Here is a 21,618-nt window from a genome sequence, read left to right on the forward strand (position 1 = left end):
TACTATTGATGCTGCATAGGCAGCATCAATAGTAAAAAGTTGGGGACACACAGAGTTAATAGCAGCGGTAACGGAGTGCGTTACCCGCAGCATAATGCGGTCCGTTACTGCTGGCATTAACCCTGTGTGAGCGCTGACTGGAGGGGAATTTGTGGGCGCCGGGCTCTGACTGCAGGGGAGTAGGGAGGGACTGTGCTCGTCGCTGATTGGTCGCGGAAGCCATGACAGGCAGCTGGCGAGACCAATCAGTGACGCGGGATTTCCGTGACGGAAGTTGCCGACAGAAAGACGGAAGTACCCCTTAGACAATTATATATATAGATACACTATATAAAGTATATACACACAGAAACATTCAGTTTATATACAGTATATACATTATGCTCACATACTCATACAGTTTATGTATTTACACAATATACTGCACATACAGTATACAAATATAGTATACATACACATACTATATACTGTATGTACGTGTGTGTGTGTGTGTGTGTATATATATATATACAGTATATATTATGATTGTGTATATCTGTGGTGCATGTGAGTATATATATATATATATATATATATATATATATATATACACACTCACATGCACCACAGATATACACAATCATAATATATACTGTATATATATATATATATATATATATATATATATATATATATATATATATACATACACACACACACATACTATATACACATATACAGACACACACACACACACTGTATACTGCACATGTACACACAGATACATGTATACTTACCAGATTCTGCGGCTTCACTTGTACAGATCCATTCCCAGGACAGTGCTAGGAGCAGCCATGATAAGGGGAGAGGGCACAGACATACAGGGCTGCAGGTATCTTCCTCCTGGCCCGCCTCTGACCTCTGTCTGATGTGCTGTAATCAGGCCCCTCCCCCTCACTTGCAACTTCTAACCTGACAGCAGGCAGGGAGAAAGAGAGAGAGAGATGGGGGCTGGAAGGGGATTTGGGAGAGATGCTCCAGGACTCACTGGTTATTCACTGCTGTACACCCTCTAGGGCACTTCATAAAGGGGCCTCAGACGCAGGGGCCCCCTTTTGTGAGTGTGGGCCCCAAGCGTCTGCCTGCCACAAACGCAGCCCTGGATAGAGGATACCCTGATTGGACTTTACATAAAGCTAGAGCTAGAATTAATGGTATTGACCGTAACGCTTTTGTATACGGACAATTATAGAAATAAAAAGCCCCCAATGTGCATCACGTTCTCAACTGATTACAGTCCACAGTTCAAGGACATAGTAAATATTATAAAAAAATATATTCCGATATTGAACCAAGATACAAAGCTTAAATATGTAACAATGATATACATTATGTAGCAAAGAAGGCCCCCACTTTAGGTTCCATACTGTCACCAAGTTTATTTAGTAGTAATCAATCAAAAATTAATACAGGGGCAAAAAAACTTGGCTGGATTTTAAAGGATATTGCAAATGTGGTGCTCAACGCTGTCTAGTATGCCAGTTTGTATTAAAAACAAACAGATAGCAATCACGATCCAACCTCAGGGAATATTACAATAAAGCTTTCATTAGTTGTAATGTTACATACGTAGTATATCTTATTGAATGCTCCCCTTGCAGATTACAATACGTAGGATGCACAACATGTCCTCTAAAAACGAGAATTAGGTGTCACCTGTCTGATGCCGCTAACCCTGCAGTTCTGTCCTCTTCTCCGGTCTCTAAACATTTTTCGAATGTCCATAAGGGTGACACATCTGGATTTGTGTTCTGTGGTATAGAGAAAGTATACAGACCATACAGAGGTGGACATCACAGAAGAAAACTTTTAAATAGAGAATCTTGCTGGATTTTCACACTCGGAACAAGAATACGGCATGGTCTGAACCACAGACAGGATCTGATCTTACAATATTAACTTATAGGATTTATATTTATTTTATCTTTTCTATTATGGATTTTTATATTTTCTAGTTTTCATTTTATATGTGTTGTAATAATGTGGTGTTATTAAGTTGTATTTGTCTCTTTGTCTTTTTACTTAGATTCTGTTTTCTACACAGCTATTTCAATGGCAATGTACGAAGGTCTATTAGGCCGGGCCAGAGGCAGCGCCCAATAAGTTACCTTTTAACGTCCCCATACACATTAGACTAAAGTTACATGAAAGCACTGATTTCAGGGGGTTTGGTCAACTATATAATATATTTGGGGGCCTCGCACCAGATGATGTCAGGGCAGAGAAGGATCTGGCATCCTGAATTTCAGAGGCTAGTCAGTTTGTTCTTCCTTCCGCTAGAGGAGTCTGGAGGTGACTCTCATAGAGACCACAGGAAAGAGGGAATATTTGTGTGTATGGGGGAGTCGGGAGAGATAGCCATCTGCCAAATGACCATTCAGCTAACACTTATCTCATGTGTATGGTGCCGTTAGTATTACACCGACAGGCAGGGATGATACCCGGCACTACAGTAGTACAGGGCATCACTGGAGCCATCAGAGGCTTGTATGTTGTATGATCGCACTAATCAGAGGTGTTTAAAAGAAGAAAAAAATTTAATGTGAAAAAAAAAAAAATCACAGTTTTAGCAGCAAGTAATATCCCGTCACTATATGGCAAACAGAGTCACTGCACAATGTGAGTTAAGTTACATCCATAACAACTTTATTATACCCTAGTATCCTATACACAGCGTTGTAGATAGAAATCACAGGTCTGACAGCAAAAGCTGGAATTGGGCCCCCCAAAGGAAAAAAAAATATTGTAGTGCAGCGGGGTTGGATCAGTGTGACAGACAATGACCACAGGAAAAGTTCACAGCAAATGTGTTTTAATGTCCACACTCACACAGTGTGCAGCATATGGCATCCTCAGCTGGGAAACAAAACAGTCCGTGGAAGTCCGGGTGCCAAGGGTGACGGCACTCCCTGTATCATGCTACAGGGTGCCAGGAGTTTGCTCTGCTGGCTCTGTGTTAGCTCACACAGGCTGAGCTTCTGCAGAGCCTACTACTCTGCAAGTTGCAAACTCCCAAAACTGACACACCCAAACCCTTGCTGTAGGGGTTTTAACCTGGAATCTGTGGCCATAGGCCACTTGCAAGACCCGGCCTGGAGGAGACGAACCGCCCTGCTACCTTCCTGTAGTCCGTTTAAAAAAATAAAAGCCCATAACAGCTTTTCCAAAGCTTGACCAGGTCCATTTTTCTATTATTTTGCTTTGAAACTCACAGGCGTCCTGCTGTGAACACAAGGCACTCCAGTGGGTCTAATAGGACTACGTCTGCATCCTGGGGGATACATATAAACCCTTGCATATGATCCCCCTCCCTGCCTCACATATCCCCCCGCTCTGTTCAATCTTGTGGGGTTGAACACATCATCATACAGGGGGCCCATGCCAGGGTATCCGCATTTCCCTGTGATTTCCCCGCCCGATGTTCAACGGTGAAATTAAAATTCTGCAGAGAAAGAAACCATCTGGTGACCTGAGCGTTCCTCTCCTTGGCATTCCCCATCCATACCAAAGGTGAATGATCTGTCACCAAGTGCTAATGAGGACAGGCTGTCCACACACCGCCACCTTCATGGATTGGTATGCTTCCTCCGCTGGGGGTTCCACAGAACCACAACAGACTTTTTCCCTTTGAGGAGATCAGTTAGGGGAGTTGTTCTTCCAAAAAAATTAGGTATGAACCTCCGGTAATACCCGAAGATTACGACAAACGCTCTCACCCGTTTGGTGGTAACAGGTCGGGACCAGTTCTGAATAGCCTCAATTTTATTTATTTGCAGTTTGATAACTCCACGGTCGATCACGTATCCCAAGTACTGGGCTTCCTCGAGCCCTACCGCACATTTCTTCAGATTCAACATCAAGCCCATGGCTCTGAGTGAATCTACTACCATTTACACCTGGGAAAGGTGGGTATGCCAGTCAGTACTAAAGATGATAATGTCATCCAAGTACGCTGACGCATACTTCCAATGTGGTTCCAGTACTATGTCCATTAACCTCTGGAACGTGGCTGGGGCCTCATGTAGTCGAAAGGCCAGGACGACATAGTGGTACAGACCCTCTGGTGTTATGAAGGTGGTCTTTTCCTTTGCCGACTCTGTAAGAGGCACTTTCCCTTGGTCAGATCGAGCGTGGTGAAGTACTGGGCCTGACCCAGGCGCTTGATCAGCTTGTCCACCTGGGGCATTGGGTAAAGGTCGAACTTTGACATCTCATTTAACTTATGGAAGTCATTACAGAACCGTAATGAATCGTCTGGCTTCAGGATTAGCACAATCGGGCTAGACCAGTCACTCTGGGATTCCTCAAATACTCCCAGCTGAAGTATTTGTTTCACCTCACTCGCGATGGCTTGTCTCCGGGCCTCAGGCACATGGGTACGGCTTCATTCGTACCTTCACGTGAGGCTCGGTGATAATGTCAGGCTGGATGACAGAGGTACAACTGGGTAAACCCGAGAATACATCAGCATTCCCTTGTACCAATTTCCGCACCTCTCGCCGCTGCTGTTGAGAGGGTGTCTCCTATCTTTACCTCTCCCTCAGCCTCCGACCGCTCCAATATCGGAGGGTCCCCAGATGATATATCGGGCGTCACCTCCATAAGCATACACTCCCGGTCCTTCCACGCTTTCAACAGATTAACGTGATATAACTATTTGGGTTTTCTTTTCCGGTGGTAAACTCGGTAGTTTACTTCGCCAACTTTTTCACGAACTTCATATGGCCCTTGCCACTTGCCCATAAGCTTGCTTTCGGTAGTGGGCACCAAAACCAACACCCAATCTCCCAAGTTAAAGGAGCGGACCGTGGCCTTTTAGTTATATACGCAGCTCTACGCTGCCTGAGCATCCACCAAATGCTCCTTTACTATAGGCATGACCGCTGCAATTCGGTCCTGTATGTTGGCCACATGCTCAATGACACTCTTATGGTGTGTAGGTTCCTGCTCCCACGTCTCTTTGGCTACGTCCAGCAGACCCCTAGAATGCCTGCCATACAGTAGCTCAAAGGGTGAAATCCCGTGGAAGCCTGCGGTACTTCCCGAATGGCGAACATCAAGTAGGGCAACAACATGTCCCAATCCCTTCCATCCTTAGAGACTACTTTCTTCAACATGGATTTGAGAGTTTTGTTGAGGTGCTCGACTAGCCCATCTGGGGGTGATACACCGACGTGCGCAACTGTTTAATTTTTAGTAGTTGCACAGTTCCTTTGTCACCATGGACATATGATCCCCCTCCCTGCCTAACTCACTATATATATATATATATATATATATATATATATACACACTCACCGGCCACTTTATTAGGTACACCATGCTAGTAACGGGTTGGACCCCCTTTTGCCTTCAGAACTGCCTCAATTTTTCGTGGCATAGATTCAACAAGGTGCTGGAAGCATTCCTCAGAGATTTTGGTCCATATTGACATGATGGCATCACACAGTTGCCGCAGATTTGTCGGCTGCACATCCCAAAGATGCTCCATACAAGGCAGGATGGATCCATGCTTTCATGTTGTTTACGCCAAATTCTGACCCTATCCTAGAGTCGGGAGATCCTATATATAGGATCTCCCGACTCTGCAGATCGCATGCTGCTGTTGTACTTGCAGACCCGGACCAGATGGTATGGAGATGAATGTTCCTTTACTTAACAAGAACTTGTTGGGAAGTATATACATCAGATAGCAGGCACATCACTCTATAAAATGCTTCTTCTGCATTATGCAGAGTCAGGAACTTTCCGGGTACATGACTTTTGTTATAAGTCAAATAGTCCAGCAAACCTGAGCTAAGAACCTCGTCCTTACTTTTTGTTTCCGCTATTCTCTCAGCCTGCAATCCAGATTCTCACTGCCATTATATCTTTGCTTTCCTTCAGGATTTACTATCTGATGTCTCCCTCCTGGCACACAACACCATATCAATTCAAGTCTACAACCAGATAGACCAAAGGTCTGTATTTCTCACTTATTTATCCCTATCTGATTCATCACAAGGAATTTGTTCTCCTGTGTGCCCATGAAGCTCAGAATGAGGTCTACCACACAGTATGATGGCCTCCACAGCACCTCACGCAGTATTATGGCCACCACAACCTGCTACAGAAAATAAGAACCTCCAGTCAGTATGGAAACATTTACAGTCCTCCACAACCCCTCAGTATAATGGCCCCAACCAGCCATACACTCACAGTTCTTCTCTTAATATTAAGCCCCCACAATTCCTGATATTTAAAAAAAAACACACACTACTCACCCAGCCGTGTCCGGAGGTGCGCTGCTCCAGTCTGTGCAGTGTTGAGTAGAGGTTCCATACTACAGGTGTGATGTAGTGTCGCTATTGTGCCTGCAGTGCACAGAGTCTCAGACTCACAAGCAAAGGCTGAATGGTGGATCAGGAGCTTTTGACTCCCTGATTCACTATTCTATTCAGCGTCATTGGCATGTGGATATCTCTGAAATTGTTATTATGGAAAGGAGAGGGTGACCAATACCAAACCTCACGAGCCCTCTCAATTCATGGGCATCATAGCGACCAAGTGGACTACCTTTATGGTTGATACACTTCTGCCTATCCAACTATCGTATGGTAAATCGCATAGATCCTGGGTTCATTAGTATCTACATCAAGAATGAGGCTAAGTGAGTATTAATTAGCTGTGAGGTTGTTGGTGGAGTGGATGGTACCATATTGTGCATGTAGGGGGCAGTATTGTGGGATCATTAGAATGTGGGGGGAAGGCATTACTGTTGGAACATTATACTGTGTGTGAGGAGGCCAGTCCTGTAGAAACCTTATCCTGTGTGTATGGCAAGCTGCTATTGTGTGAACATTATAATATGTAGGGTGATGGTGGTACTGGGGGATCTTTACACTGTGTGTGGTGGGATGATGGTGCTATGGAAACATTATACTGTGTGGAGAGAATGGCGGTACTGTGAGAAGATTATACTGTGTTACGGAGTAGTAGGATGGCGGTACTGTGAGAAGATTATACTGTGTTACTGAGTAGTAGGATGGCGGTACTGTGAGAAGATTATACTGTGTTACTGAGTAGTAGGATGGCGGTACTGTGAGAAGATTATACTGTGTTACTGAGTAGTAGGGTGGCGGTACTGTGAAAAGATTATACTGTGTTACTGAGTAGTAGGATGGCGGTACTGTGAGAAGATTATACTGTGTTACTGAGTAGTAGGATGGCGGTACTGTGAGAAGATTATACTGTGTTACTGAGTAGTAGGATGGCGGTACTGTGAGAAGATTATACTGTGTTACTGAGTAGTAGGATGGCGGTACTGTGAGAAGATTATACTGTGTGTGGAGGGAACTTCAGTTCTGTGAGAGATGCCAGTACTGTGGAAACTTAATACTGTGTGAGGGGCATCATATATACTGCATAAGGGGTGTAAAAAGGAGTGTCATAAGAACGAATCCTCAGAGCTCTACGGCATTTGTACAAAAAGACTGCCATCTGCCATCCAGATGGGACCTTGTGGAATCAATAGGAAAAGGGAGAGTTTCAGGAAGAAAGAGTCTAGATGATACACCAGGTCAGGTGACCTTGGTGAAGCGGTTTACTGTTAGGCTAGGTTCACATTGCGTTAACAGCAGCCCGTTCAACACATGCGTTAACGGGCTGCTGTTAACGCAAGTGGCGATATATCCATTGTGGGCATGCGCTAGCGATGCGTCCGACATAGGACTTAATGGCGGCATAATGGCGTTATGCCACGGTGTAACGTAGTCCCTTTAATGTGCCATATAAACGCAATGTGAACCCAGCCTTATTATTATAAAGGCCTTAGCTCCAAAGCCAGAACAGATTTGGTGCCAAGCAAAAAAAAAGGGTGCAAATGAAGAATCTGAGGTACCAGGCCATGGTAAAGAACCAGAGGCAGCTGATTGTGGCAACAGAACCAAGGAGACATCAGATGAGTCCCAGAGTCCTAGACTATGCCAGCCAAGACCTGAGAACCTGACTTGCGTCGGTAAAGACTCAGAGACCAGACTATGCCAGGTAAGAGCAGAGTCCCAGCTCTTATTACTTCTGGTACAAGAGACGAATGTGCCAATAATCTGTGAGGAGATTCCGCTCAGTAGTATACGCCTGCAGTAAAGAGCAGGAGGCGCGAGTGAGCCGGGCCATTGCTTCCAGCACTGACGTCAGTACAGGTGTTGGTCCAGTGTAGTACAACAGACAAGGTGAAAGCTAGTTGAAGTAAAGGCGGCCCAGCGAGCCTTGGTAGACTTTGTTAGGAGGACTTATGGCCTAACAGGAAGAGGTAGAGACACCACTTTGGCCTGTGTTCACAGAAGAGACAGTGTTATTGACCATATGTGTCAGGAAAATCATTCTTTTCAGTACCAAAAGTAACATTTGCTTAGAGGCTGCTATTACAGTGAGAGTGAGCCGGAGAATTCATTGTATATCTGATATTGTATATTTCACCTCGTAATCACCGTTTTGCATTATTCACTGTTGCCATAGTGATCACAATTCCCATTATAAGGAAATAAATAATTATATTGGTTACTTCTGCCTTGGGTTTGTCAGTGTGTTGTATCCGGTCACCTGCTTACAGGGGCATAATGGAGGCATTATATTGTGTGGGGGCATCATATATACTGCATAAGGAGCATATTGGGGGCATTACACTGTGTGGGGGCCAAGAAAGGGGCCTGTACTATGAGAACAATCTGTTTCCTCCCTTCCTGTCTTCCACAGTTGGGCCGTATGTATCTATTACAGGAAACAGAACAAAAACGCTATAATTCTTATAAAGTGGCAACAAAAACCCCAAAGGAGTCTCAGTACTGAAAGGGTTAATGTCCCCCGCGCGCTCAGTAATGGGGAATCTCCAGCACCTACCTGCAGAGCAGCACATCACATATATACAGTAGCTGCTCTGTGCACAGGACCTGTGATGAGGTCACAGGAGGGGAGGAGTCAGGGGTCACATGATCAGGGGCCTCAGTGAATGATAATAGTGATGGGCAGTCCGGCTCTTTCGGCTCGTGAACCGGCTCTTTTTTTAAATAAAACTAGATTTTACACTGTCATCGTTCCCAGTCTTTGCCTGTAAAGTGACAGCCTCATGATACACCTGTGTAAGTATCTAGTGAAGCAGTAAAGACTGTTTTTTAGCATTGCTGTTTCCGCAGATTGTTGGCACTTGTGAACAGAGCCCGCGCTACTCGGTTGTAGTCCTAAGGCCGGGTTCACACTGCGTTAGCAGCAGCCCGCTCAGCACATACGGTAACGGGCTGCTGTTATCGCAAGTGCCGACGTTTACATTGCGCTAGCGCAGGTAGAGCATCTTCTAGCTCTATCTGCGCTAGCAGTGACGGACCCGGAAACGCTGCAGCCCGCGTCTCAGGGTCCGTCACTCAATGACGGCATATCCCTAGCGCACGCCCATTGTGGGTGTGCGCTACTGATGCGTCCGACATTGGAGTCAATGGCGGCCGTAACGGACTGCGTTACACCGCGTTTATGCTGCTGTGTAACATAGTCCGTCTAACAGACGCCACTAACGCAATGTGAACCCAGCCTAACCTGTATTACTTTGTAATATGCGCCGTTTTTTGTACACGTCCTTTCTGAATTAGTAAGTGCTGTGCTATATGTTGGTGCTGTATAAGATTGTAATTCATAAAAATAAAGGCTGCAAGCACTGTGCTAAGGCTGCTTTCACACTAGCGTCGGTACGGGGCCGTCGCCATGCGTCAGCCCGATGTACCGACGCACGTTGTGAAAGAAATGAACAACGGGGGCAGCGCATGCAGTTTTTCAACGCATCCGCTGCCCCATTGTAAGGTCCGGGGAGGAGGGGGCACGGTCGAAAATGGCGGACGTGACGCACAAAAAAAGTTACATGGAACTTTTTTTGTGCCGACGGTCCACCAAAACACAACGCATCCGTCGCACGACGGATGCGACGTGTGGCCATACATCGTAATGCGTCGCTAATGAAAGTCTATGGAGAAAAAAGCATAATGCAGATAATTCTGCAGGATGCGTTTTTTCTCCAAAACAATGCATTGCGACGTACAGCAAACAACGCTAGTGTGAAAGTAGCCTTACACGCACACTGTATACACACACTGTACACACACTACACACATACACTGTATACATACACAATGTATACACTGTACACACACACACACACACTGTGCAAAGCATATGGAATAGTAAACTCAGTTTATTTCAACACAACGTGGAACAGAAATGTATAAATGCTACTATACCATGGTATCAACTTCTCCTGCTGGTGGTGCACAGCACTACAAATCCCAGCAAGTCAAACAGAATATGGCACTGCAACCCTAGTTACATACCAACTTTATTAACAGTTAAGTTACAGTAAATATGATTGAGGTAGTATTACAGATAGAACAAGTTTAAAGAGATTGTCCATGACTAACATTGATGGCCTGGCCTTAGGGTACCGTTACACTAAACGATTTACCAACGATCACGACCAGCGATACGACCTGGCCGTGATTGTTGGTAAGTCGTTGTGTGGTCGCTGGGGAGCTGTCACACAGACCACTCTCTAGCGACCAACGATGCCGAAGTCCCCGGGTAACCAGGGTAAACATCGGTTTACTAAGTGCAGGGCCGCGCTTAGTAACCCGATATTTACCCTGGTTACCATTGTAAATGTAAAAAAAAACAAACACTACATACTTACATTCTGATGTCTGTCACGTCCCCCGCCGGCGGCTTCCCGCACTGACTGTGTCAGTGCCGGCCGTAAAGCACAGCACAGCAGTGACGTCACCGCTGTGCTCTGCTTTTACTTTCCGGCCGGCGCTCACAGTCAGTGCGGGAAGCAGACGCCGGGGGACGTGACAGACATCAGAAGGCGAGTATGTAGTGTTTGTTTTTTTTTTACTTTTACAATGGTAACCAGGGTAAACATCGGGTTACTAAGCGCGGCCCTGCGCTTAGTAACCCGATGTTTACCCTGGTTACAAGCAAACACATCGCTGGATCGGTGTCACACACACCGATCCAGCGATGACAGCGGGAGATCCAGCAACGAAAGAAAGTTTCAAACGATCTGCTACGACGTACGATTCTCAGCAGGGTCCCTGATCGCTGCTGCGTGTCAGACATAGCGATATCGTATGGATATCGCTGGAACGTCACGGATCGTACCGTCGTAGCGATCAAAGTGCCACTGTGAGACGGTACCCTTACTGTAGGTGATCAATGTGGCGAGACGCTGCAGAGAAGCGAGTGCAGCCCCAGCCTCCTGTGATGCCATGTGTGAGACCACCTCAAATGAAACCGTGCACTCTGAACTACGCAAAACAAATCCCCCAAACTATACGGTGGAATTGCTTCCCCACCTTCATTTTACCTCACTGTGAACTTTTTTTTTCCTGGTTTTTCAGGACATTATATGGTAAAATGGGCTCATTCAGAACTAAAACTTGTCCTGCAAAAAAAGAAACACAAAACCCCAAGCCCTTAGGCTATGTTCACACGATGCGGTTTTCGCTGCGGATCCGCAGCGGATTTGCAGCTGCGGATCCGCAGACGTTTTCCATGCAGGGTACAGTACAATGTTACCCTATGGAAAACGAAATCCGCTGTGCCCACTATCCTTTTTTCGGCTTGAAAATCAGCGCGGATTTTCAGCGGAAAAAAAGAAGTAGCATGTCAATTCTTTCTGCGGATTCCGCAGCGGGTTTCCACCTGCACCAATAGGAAAATGCAGGTGGAAACCCGCAGTGGAATCCGCAGTAGAAAAAGGACTGAAAACCGCAGTGAAAACCACCGCAGGTTTTGCACTGCGGTTTTCACAAATCAGGACCTGAAAAATCCGCAGCGAAAAAAGGATCGTGTGAACAAGCCCTTACAAAGGCTCCTGAAAGGTGTGGCAGAAAAAGAACAATAGCTGCAACATGAAGGGGTTAATCACCATGATTTGCAGATATTTTGGGTGCATTAAAAAGGTTGCAAAAGTGTAAAGACAAGAAGAGCTGCAGAGTGTCAGATAATTGGAGATGGCACAGAACTGCAGCCATTATTAGAGGGAGCTGATAATAACAGCATGGCCACCTCTCCAGCACAAGCCTGGCCTGACGGGAGGCTACAGGCTGCACAGCTGCGGTACTTGTGTGAGGTGAATGCCCGGGAGCTGAGGAGAACACTACAGCGACACTTCAACCGCACCCGGCTGTGCCTTCCTGGGCACTGATTTTGTGATCACATCACTGGACTCACAGGCATTTATTTACACTGAGTACAGTCCACAGACTCCACATCTCCCTCTCTCCTGTCTGCTCCTCCCACATGAGTCACAGTCACACTCACTGAGCTCGCTGAATCTGATAGGCTGCAGGCGCCAGACAAGGAAGGAAAAAAAAAAAAAAAAGATTCGGTTCACTCACGCTGCAGAGCCGGCTCTCATCGTTCACAGCAGGGAGCCGGCTCTTTGTGTCGGCTCGTTCACGAACGACACATCACTAAATGATATCTGTAGTGCAGACCCTACATGGAAACTTCTCAGTCAGTGACATTCCCGCCATTATTTCCCCTCACTACTGGCACAATTACCCCGCGCCGCCTTTTCTGCACAGTGTTATGTGTGGAATGTAACGTGTGATTTCTCTGGAGACAAATAGACCCCACACATGAGGGAATTATCACCAGTTACTATATGGCGACATATGATTGTGCTATCGACTCCATACCAGGAGCTAAAATGGCAAAATCTCATTATTTATCCCCTTCCAGAGTCTGGCTAAGGCTCATATACGGCCATGCACCTCTCCAGTCGCCATGAGGGTTTTTTTGGTAAAAGGATGGAGGGCTGCGTCTGTGCTTGGATTTTAGAGAGATTAATAAAATCACGGCTCACAATCCCTATCCTTTACCCCTTATACCTGACCTGTCTAACCAATTATCTGGAGATACATGGTTTTACGAACTCAATGGGCATATAACCTTATACGTATACGCCATGGTGACGAATGGAAGACCGCATTCAATACACCTGAGGGTCATATTGAAAATTTCGTGATGCCATTCGGGTCAATTAATGCGCCGGCAGTCATTGAAAATTTCATAAATTAGGTATATGTTTTTCTCAATGATGGGTAAATTTGCGGTAGTTTACCTGGATGATATATGAGTTACTCCCGTACTCTGCAGGAGCATCATGAGCATGTCAGACAGCTGGAGTGGGAAAAACATTACCTAGCAATCCCTTTTTGACATTTCGAATAGAGCTCATCATTAGAAAATGTCCTAGCACCAAGAAAGATAAAAAAAAGAAGATGGAAGATTCGCTAAAAGTGGCGTGTCTTCTGAATAAAATCATTACATGCAATATGAAAAATTTATGTTGTCACACAACCTGCTATGGTCTCTCTGAATTTACCCTTAATTCTACAGGTGAAATTTTCCCGATCAAAAGTCCCATGTCATGTTCCACCAGTTATGTTATATATGTGATTATATGCTCATGCCAGAATTTATATGTGGGAAGGATTGCCCAACCCCTCCACAAAAGGCTGAACTCACATCCTTCCAATATTCTATAGGGTTTTCTCAATCATGGGCTTTCACACAACTGCGCCATCAAACACAATAAAGATTTCACACAACTGAAAATATTCCCTATAGAGGAGATTCCCCCACAGGTTCAGAATAGCATTGACCAACTAAATCGGAAAGAAATCTTTTGGATTTATAAACTAAACACCCTTACTCCACATGGACTCAACAAAATTGCAGATGTAGCTTTGTGACCACCTTTTTGACTTCATAAATTGTATTATTTACTATAACATTTTATTGTCATATTCATCATACATTTTATTGGTCTATTCATTGGGGATCTTAATTATTTTAATATTTTTAACATGCTTCTAATACATTCATAAATGTCATTGTCATATTTTTTATCACTCTTATTTATAATACAGTTTTAATACATTTCTACTATAATAACACATAGTTTGTTTATATCACATCAGGTAGTTACTCTTTTCATATCCCTATATACACTATATTAATATTACACGCCTGCCACCAATTCCTGTGTGTAGTTCGTTCCCCCAGTTTTTTTCGTTGTCTCCGGCATCCAGAGCACTCCTCCAATGGATCCTCCGTTCTGTAGCCTGAGTGATCGGCCGACGCTCTTTGTATCGCATTATTCACCTCATCTACAACACCTCCCTCATTTTCCTTCACTCCCATTCACTAAATGTTCTATCAGCTTCCACCATAGTAGCTGGACCCCGATACATGATCGCTAGGTTTATGTCTCCTGTTACCAGAACAGCCGCGATCAGGAACCAACACGTGCTCTTCGTATAGACAGCCGTCACATACAAGATTCAATCACATTCTTGTTTTGTCAGCACCTCCATTTCTCACTATGTAACACCCCAGGCTGACATTCATTCTCATTACTTATTAACCATTGGGTTATGTATTCATCTTCTGGTTCAATTGATTCTTTTCCAATAATCCTATTTTTTCAGGCTGATGCTGAGCCATCAAGTTCTCTAGTGGCGCACAGCTTTACACCACTATACCTGTGACTTCAGAAACTTACTGATCACCAGTTTACATCTCATATAGGAAACTACTGGCATAACTAAATAAAGCCATTTATAAATTATTTATTTAATGGCAAGAACTTTTTCTTTCATTTCACATACATTTTATTCATTCTTTTAGATGATGTCATTTAATTCATAGGTACTTTTTAATATAATTAATGTATATAAGTGTTTTGGGTTTTTTTCATGAACCATAATTTATCTTTGTTTTACGGACTTTCTCATGAACTTTTTTCCATTTATGACACCACACCGGACATGGTTTCCACTCAGACCTCAACCGGTGGGAATGACAGGATTACTATAGACAATACATCTGTAGGAACAAATGTCCTGGTTTCTTTTTTACCCCAGGCTCTCTCTTCCAAAAAGGATCAAATAAATCATTCATACAGGGGATCCAGGGGCGGAAGAAGGAGAAAAAAAAGAAAGGGAAAATTATACGCTCTTCCAACCTCAAATAGTTCATCCTTCTAATATATATAATCTATCAGGATATGAGTTAACAGCTGTAGAATCCTCATAATTTTTCTAAAGGTCTCTCCTTTTGCCCCACTTTTTATCATAAAGATTTTGACCTTTTTCTTCACCTACAAGTATTTGTTAGGAAAATGACACTGACACGACACTTTGTTATTGACAGTGAAAAATCAAAATCCACTCTTCCCGTGCCACAGGATAATACTGGTTACCATATAGATCTAAGTGGGAAGTCCAATTTTTATTCCACAGAGAATAAAGGTCATCACTGTAACACTTTCAACAATGTCCTAGTCCTTAATACATTTAAATCTATCACGGAAAATCTGAGGAACAAAATAAAAAACACACATAACCTGACTAAAGGAGAAAGGAAAGCCCTCCGGTCATTAAGTGAGAACAAAAATATTGTAATAAGATCGGCTGATATGGGTGGTGGTATTGTTATACAGAACCGTGAGAATTATTGTAAGGAAGCACTACGAAGCCTCTCAGATAACAGTTATCATGTTAAAAAAAATCTCCGACGCAATTACTAATGCAATTCCGGAATATAACGCTCTAATTACCAAAGTGCTTCTGAAGGGTGTACTAAGTCAAGCTGAGACGAGATTCCTATCTGTTAAAAATCCATCAACCTCCTTTTTTATCACCTACCCAAGATCCATAAAAAACTTTAATAATCCCCTTGGGAGACCAGTTATTTCAGATGTTGGTTCCCTTACAAGCAATCTATCAGAATACACAGATACAATTATGCAAATCCATGTTCTGAACCTTCGAAGTCATCTCAGGGATTCCTCTCATTAATTCAAATATTGCAGGATGTTGAATGGAAACCCACTTATGATTTCATGACACTGGACGTGGCCTCACTGCACTCGAATATACAACATGATATTGGTCTTATGTGTTTCAAGAAATATCTGACTATGGATTTAAGACTTTCTGAACATCAGAGAGACTTTTTATATGAAAGTCTATTCTTTATCTTGCATAATAATTTCTTTGCATTCCAAGGAGAATTCTACCATCAGCAACTTGGGACCTCAATGGGTTGGAAGGTCGCACCCACATACGCAAATTTATTTATGGGGATTTTTGAAGAAATATTTATTTATAATAATTTTATAATTAAAAAATTATAATTATTTATAAAAGATTCATAGATGACCTGTTTTTTTTATATGAGATAATTCTAGGGGGGGATATTCAGTCCTTCATCCAGGACATTAATACCAATGTTTGGGGACTATCCTTTGCTACTGAAAGCATTGACTTTTTGGACATTACAATTTTCATTTTGGATAATCGCATCTGTACTCATACATTTTTTAAGAAAGTGGCTACTAACAGTTATATACGATATACAAGTGGACATTACACCAAGTGGTTAGACAATATTCCTCAGAATCAATTTACGAGAATGAGGAAGAATTGTACATTAGATTTGGACTTCAATGTCCAGGCTAATGTCCTAAAAGAAAGATTCCAAAACCAAAAATATCCATCAAAATTAATAAAACGTGCTTTCATCAATGTCAAGGGGCGGGATCAGGAATCCTTACTGATAACCAAAAACAAGACGTCATGTGTCAAATATGAGTCCAATTTTGTCACCGCACTCAATATACACCATAAAGACATATGGTACCGTCCTAGGGAAACATCTTCCCAGGAATCCAGCATTGACCTTCTGTACAGCTCCGAGTATTAAAAATATGCTAGCACCCAGTAGATTAAAAAATAATTTGAACCCCAAACATCGAGCATGCTGTATCCATAAATGTAAAACCAAGGATTGCCTATGTTGTCATTCTATATATCATGGTGGTACCTGTGTTATTTCCAACAGCTCCAATGAATCGTTTTGTATTTCTCAATCATTGACCTCCGTTACTAGTTTTGTGATTTATATGATTGAGTGTCTCTGTAACAAGCAGTATGTGGCCATACAGCACAGCCCTTACACAGAAGGGTTAATTCCCATAGAGCCAACATACGTAAAGGCTTTCTCCTTCACAGTTTATGGAGACACTAGACCCTAAATCACAACAAAGACAGCAATAAAATGCGTATTAGCCCCACTGAACACGTCTCTGTAGAAACACAGAATCGTGTACAACAACCCAAGAGAAAGGAAATGTACTTGATATACAAGCTAAATACAGTAAGACCTAATGGACTCAATGAAATCACACATGTATTCCTATGAGAGCATATGGAAATTGTTTATAACATTTCTCCTATGTCAGTCCAGTATTACCTTGTTTTTAACAGAAAACAATATGGGAAATAGTTCATAATAGATGTATGTGTATCTATGCCTATATGTATGTATGTGTATATATGTATGTATATAAGTATATGTTTGCGTGTATTTGTGTTTGCCTATGTATATGTTTTTCGTTGGTAGTTTATTTATAGGATAGAAGGATATATATATATATATATATAGCATATATTTTATAACTGTTTTTATAATGATCGTATTTTTAGATACATTTTATCTTTTTTTTCTCCTTTCCACACAATTTTTAAATCATCAATCTTTTTAAACATACTGTTTATATTATAGACCTCTAATAGATACTAAAGGACAATATACAGCTCTCAAAGTATGAGTTTTGGTTGTGCTATGTAATGTGCAACTACTAATACCCTTTGCTGCTTTTAAACATATTGTTTCATGGTTTGTTTTTTAATCTTCACTTTCTCGTTTAGGACATATGACTAGAATATAATAACATACCAACAAAATAAGACCTCTGGATATCCTGTCTCTTTACTGCTCCCACAGATCTTTAATGGGCGTCTCTCTGTTGACGCCTTTTGGTATATGAAGCAACTTCGCTATATCAAAACTTTTTCTTTTTTACTTTCCCTATGTTTTTTCTTCCTCTCCAAGAGATTTTTTATTTTTATTATATATTTTTTCACTCACATCAGGGGGATATTCCAGGGTAAGCCGGGTTCAGTGGAGTTCAGCAGAGAGAGACTTTCCAGCTGTAAGATTACCTTGCTACGTCATTACACAGCCAGCACTGTTTTCATGTCCTTACTTCAACTCCATTTTATCTACACATAAATATATATTTTTACCTTTTAACCCCTTTCTGCCATCTGAGGTACTATCCCGTCGAGGTGACCTGGGACTTAATTCCCAGGGACGGGATAGTACATCATAGGCTGATTATTACAGCTGACATCCGGCACTATGTGCCAGGAGTGGTCACGGACATGATCAAACATGATCGCAGCGTTTCGGCGGCATAGAGAAGCATCGCGCAGGGAGGGCGCTCCCTGCGTGCTTCCCTGAGAACCTCAGAACAACGGGATGTGATCGCCTTGTTCCGAGAGTCTCCTTCCTCTAAAATGGCTGTGGGGCCCCTTACGGGTCCTGAAGGGATGTGGCTTGCAAGCGCCTGCTAAGAGCAGGCGCCGGAAAGCCTGCACTGCCTGTCAGATCGCTGATCGAACACAGTGCTTTGCAAAGTGCCAGATCAGCGATCTGACACTATAGCATGATGTCCCACCCTGGGACAATGTAAAAAAGTTAAAAAAAGATATATTTATATGTGTAAAAAATAAATAAATACATTACTAAATAAAGAGAAAAAAATTGTTCCAATAAATACATTTCTTTATCTAAGTAAAAAAACAAACAAACAATAAAAGTACACATATTTAGTATTGCCGCGTCCGTAACGACCCGACCTATAAAACTGCCCCACTAGTTAACCCCTTCAGGGAACACCGTAAAGAAAAAAAAAAACAGGCAAAAAACAACGCTTTTTATGCTTTATTATCATACCGCCGAACAAAAAGTCGAATAACACACGATCAAAAAGACGGATTTAAATAAACATAGTACTGCTGAAAACGGCATCTTGTCCCGCAAAAAACGAGCTGCCATACAGCATCATCAGCAAAAAAATAAAAAAGTTATAGTCCTCAGAATAAAAAGATGCAAAAATAATTATTTTTTATATAAAATAGTTTTTATCGTATAAAAGCACCAAAACATAAAAAAAAGACATAAATGAGGTAACTCTGTAATAGCACTAACCCGAAGAATAAAACTGCTTTATCAATTTTACCAAGCGCGGAACGATGTAAACGCCCCCTCCCCAAAATAAATCCATGAATTGCTGTTTTTTGGTCATTCTGCCTAATTCAGAATAAAAAGCGACCAAAAAATGTCACATGCCCGAAAATGGTACCAATACAAACGTCAACTCGTCCTGCAAAAAACAAGACCTCACATGACTCTGTGGACCAAAATATGGAAAAATTATAGCTCTCAAAATATGGAGACGCAAAAACTATTTTTTGCAATAAAAAGCGTCTTTTAGTGTGTGACAGCTGCCAATCATAAAAATCCGCTAAAAACCCGCTTTAAATAGTAAATCAAACCCCCCTCCATCACCACCTTAGTTAGGGAAAAATAATAAAATTATAAAAAGTATTTATTTCCATTTTCCCATTAGGGTTAGGGTTATGGTTAGGGTTGGGGCTAAAGTTAGGGTTATGGTTGGGGCTAAAGCTAGGGTTAGGGTTGGGGCTAAAGTTAGGGTTAGGGCTACAGTTAGAGTTGGTGCTAAAGTTAGGGTTGGGGCTAAAGTGAGGGTAGGGGCTACAGTTAGGGTTAGGGTTGGGGCTAAAGTTAGGGTTAGGGCTACAGTTAGTGTTGGGGCTAAAGTTAGGGTTAGGGTTGGGGTTAAAGTTAGGGTTTGGATTACATTTATGGTTGGGATTAGGGTTAGGGGTATGTCAGGGTTAGAGGTATGGTTAGGGTTATGGTTGGGATTAGGGTTAGGGGTGTGTTGGAGTTAGGGGTGTGGTTAGGGTTGGGATTAGAGATAGGGGTGTGTTGGGGTTAGGGGTGTGTTGGGGTTGGGGTGTGGTTGGGATTAGGGTTAGGGGCGTGTTCGGGTTAGTGGTGTGGTTAGGGTTATGGATAGGGTTGGGATTAGGGTTAAGGGTGTGTTTGGGTTAGGGTTGGAGTTAGAATTGGGGGGTTTCCACTGTTTAGGCACATCAGGGGCTCTCCAAATGCGACATGGCATCCGATCTCAATTCCAGCCAATTCTGTGTTGAAAAAGTAAAATAGTGCTCCTTCCCTTCTGAGCTCTCCTGTGCGTCCAAACAGGGATTTACCCCAACATCAGCATACTCAGGACAAAATGGACAACAACTTTTGGGGTCCAATTTTTCTTGGTACCCTTGGGAAAATAAAAAATTGGGGACTTAAAAATAATTTTTGTGGGAAAAAATGATTTTTTATTTTCACGGCTTTGCATTGTAAACTGTAGTGAAACACTGTTCAAAGTTCTCACAACACATCTAGATAAGTTCCTTGGGGGTCTACTTTCCAAAATGGTGTCACTTGTGGGGGGTTTCCACTGTTTAGGCACATCAGGGGCCCTGCAAATGCAATGTGACGCCTGGAGACCAATCCATCTAAGTCTGCATTCCAAATGGCGCTCCTTCCCTTCCGAGCTCTACCATGTGCCCAAACGGTGGTTCCCCCACATATGGGGTATCAGCGTACTCAGGACAAGTTGGACAACAACTTTTGTGGTCCAATTTCTCCTGTTACCCTTGGGAAAATACAAAACGGGGCTAAAAAATAATTTTTGTGGAAAAAAAAGGATTTTTTATTTTCACAGCTCTGCGTTATAAACTGTAGTGAAACACTTGGGGGTTAAAAGTTCTCACAATACATCTAGATAAGTTCCTTAGGGGGTCTACTTTCCAAAATGGTGCCACTTGTGGAGGGTTTCCACTGTTTAGGCACATCAGGGGCTCTCAAAAAGCAACATGGCGTTCGATCTCAATTCCAGCCAATTCTGCGTTGAAAAAGTAAAACAGTGCTTCTTTCCTTCCGGTCCTATCTCAATTCCAGTCAATTATGCATTGAAAAGCCAAACGGCGCTCTTTCCCTTCCGAGCTCTGCCATGCGCCCAAACAGTTGTTTACCCCCACATATGGGATATCAGCGTACTCAGAACAAATTGCACAACAACTTTTGGGGTCCAATTTCTTCTGTTACCCTTGGGAAAAAAAAAATGGGGGCGAAAAAATCTTTTTTGTGAAAAAATAGGATTTTTTATTTTTACGGCTATACATTATAAACTTCTGTGAAGCACTTTGTGGGTCAGAGTGCTCACCACACATCTAGATAAGTTCCTTAGGAGGTCTACTTTCCAAAACGGTGTTACTTGTAGGGGTTTCAATGTTTAGGCACATTAGTGGCTCTCCAAACGCGACATGGCGTCCGATCTCAATTCCAGTCAATTTTGCATTGAAAAGTCAAATGGCGCTCCTTCCCTTCCGAGCTCTGCCATGCACCCAAACAGTGGTTTACCCCCACATATGGGGTATCAGTGTACTCAGGACAAATTGTACAACAACTTTTGGCATCCAAATTCTCCTGTTACCCTTGGTAAAATAAAACAAATTGGAGCTGAAGTAAATTTTTTGTGAAAAAAAGTTAAAT

At 42.7% G+C, this 21,618-nt stretch overlaps 2 protein-coding genes across 2 annotated transcripts in view; one reads left to right on the forward strand and one right to left on the reverse strand.

Annotated features, from left to right (window-relative positions):
* The window catches only part of LOC143766346 (uncharacterized), a 39,348-nt gene extending 37,556 nt beyond the window's left edge, over positions 1-1,792 (reverse strand). Inside the window, exon 1 of the mRNA XM_077253965.1 lies at positions 1,696-1,792. The gene's annotated coding sequence lies outside the window, so the exon portion shown is untranslated. The remainder of the gene's footprint in view (positions 1-1,695) is intronic.
* Positions 1-21,618, forward strand: part of LOC143766340 (uncharacterized) — a 393,805-nt gene that overhangs the window by 152,603 nt on the left and 219,584 nt on the right. The gene's annotated exons all lie outside the window — the stretch shown is intronic.

This window comes from Ranitomeya variabilis, chromosome 4 (assembly GCF_051348905.1).
Source record: "Ranitomeya variabilis isolate aRanVar5 chromosome 4, aRanVar5.hap1, whole genome shotgun sequence".
Taxonomy (NCBI): Eukaryota; Metazoa; Chordata; class Amphibia; order Anura; family Dendrobatidae; genus Ranitomeya; species Ranitomeya variabilis.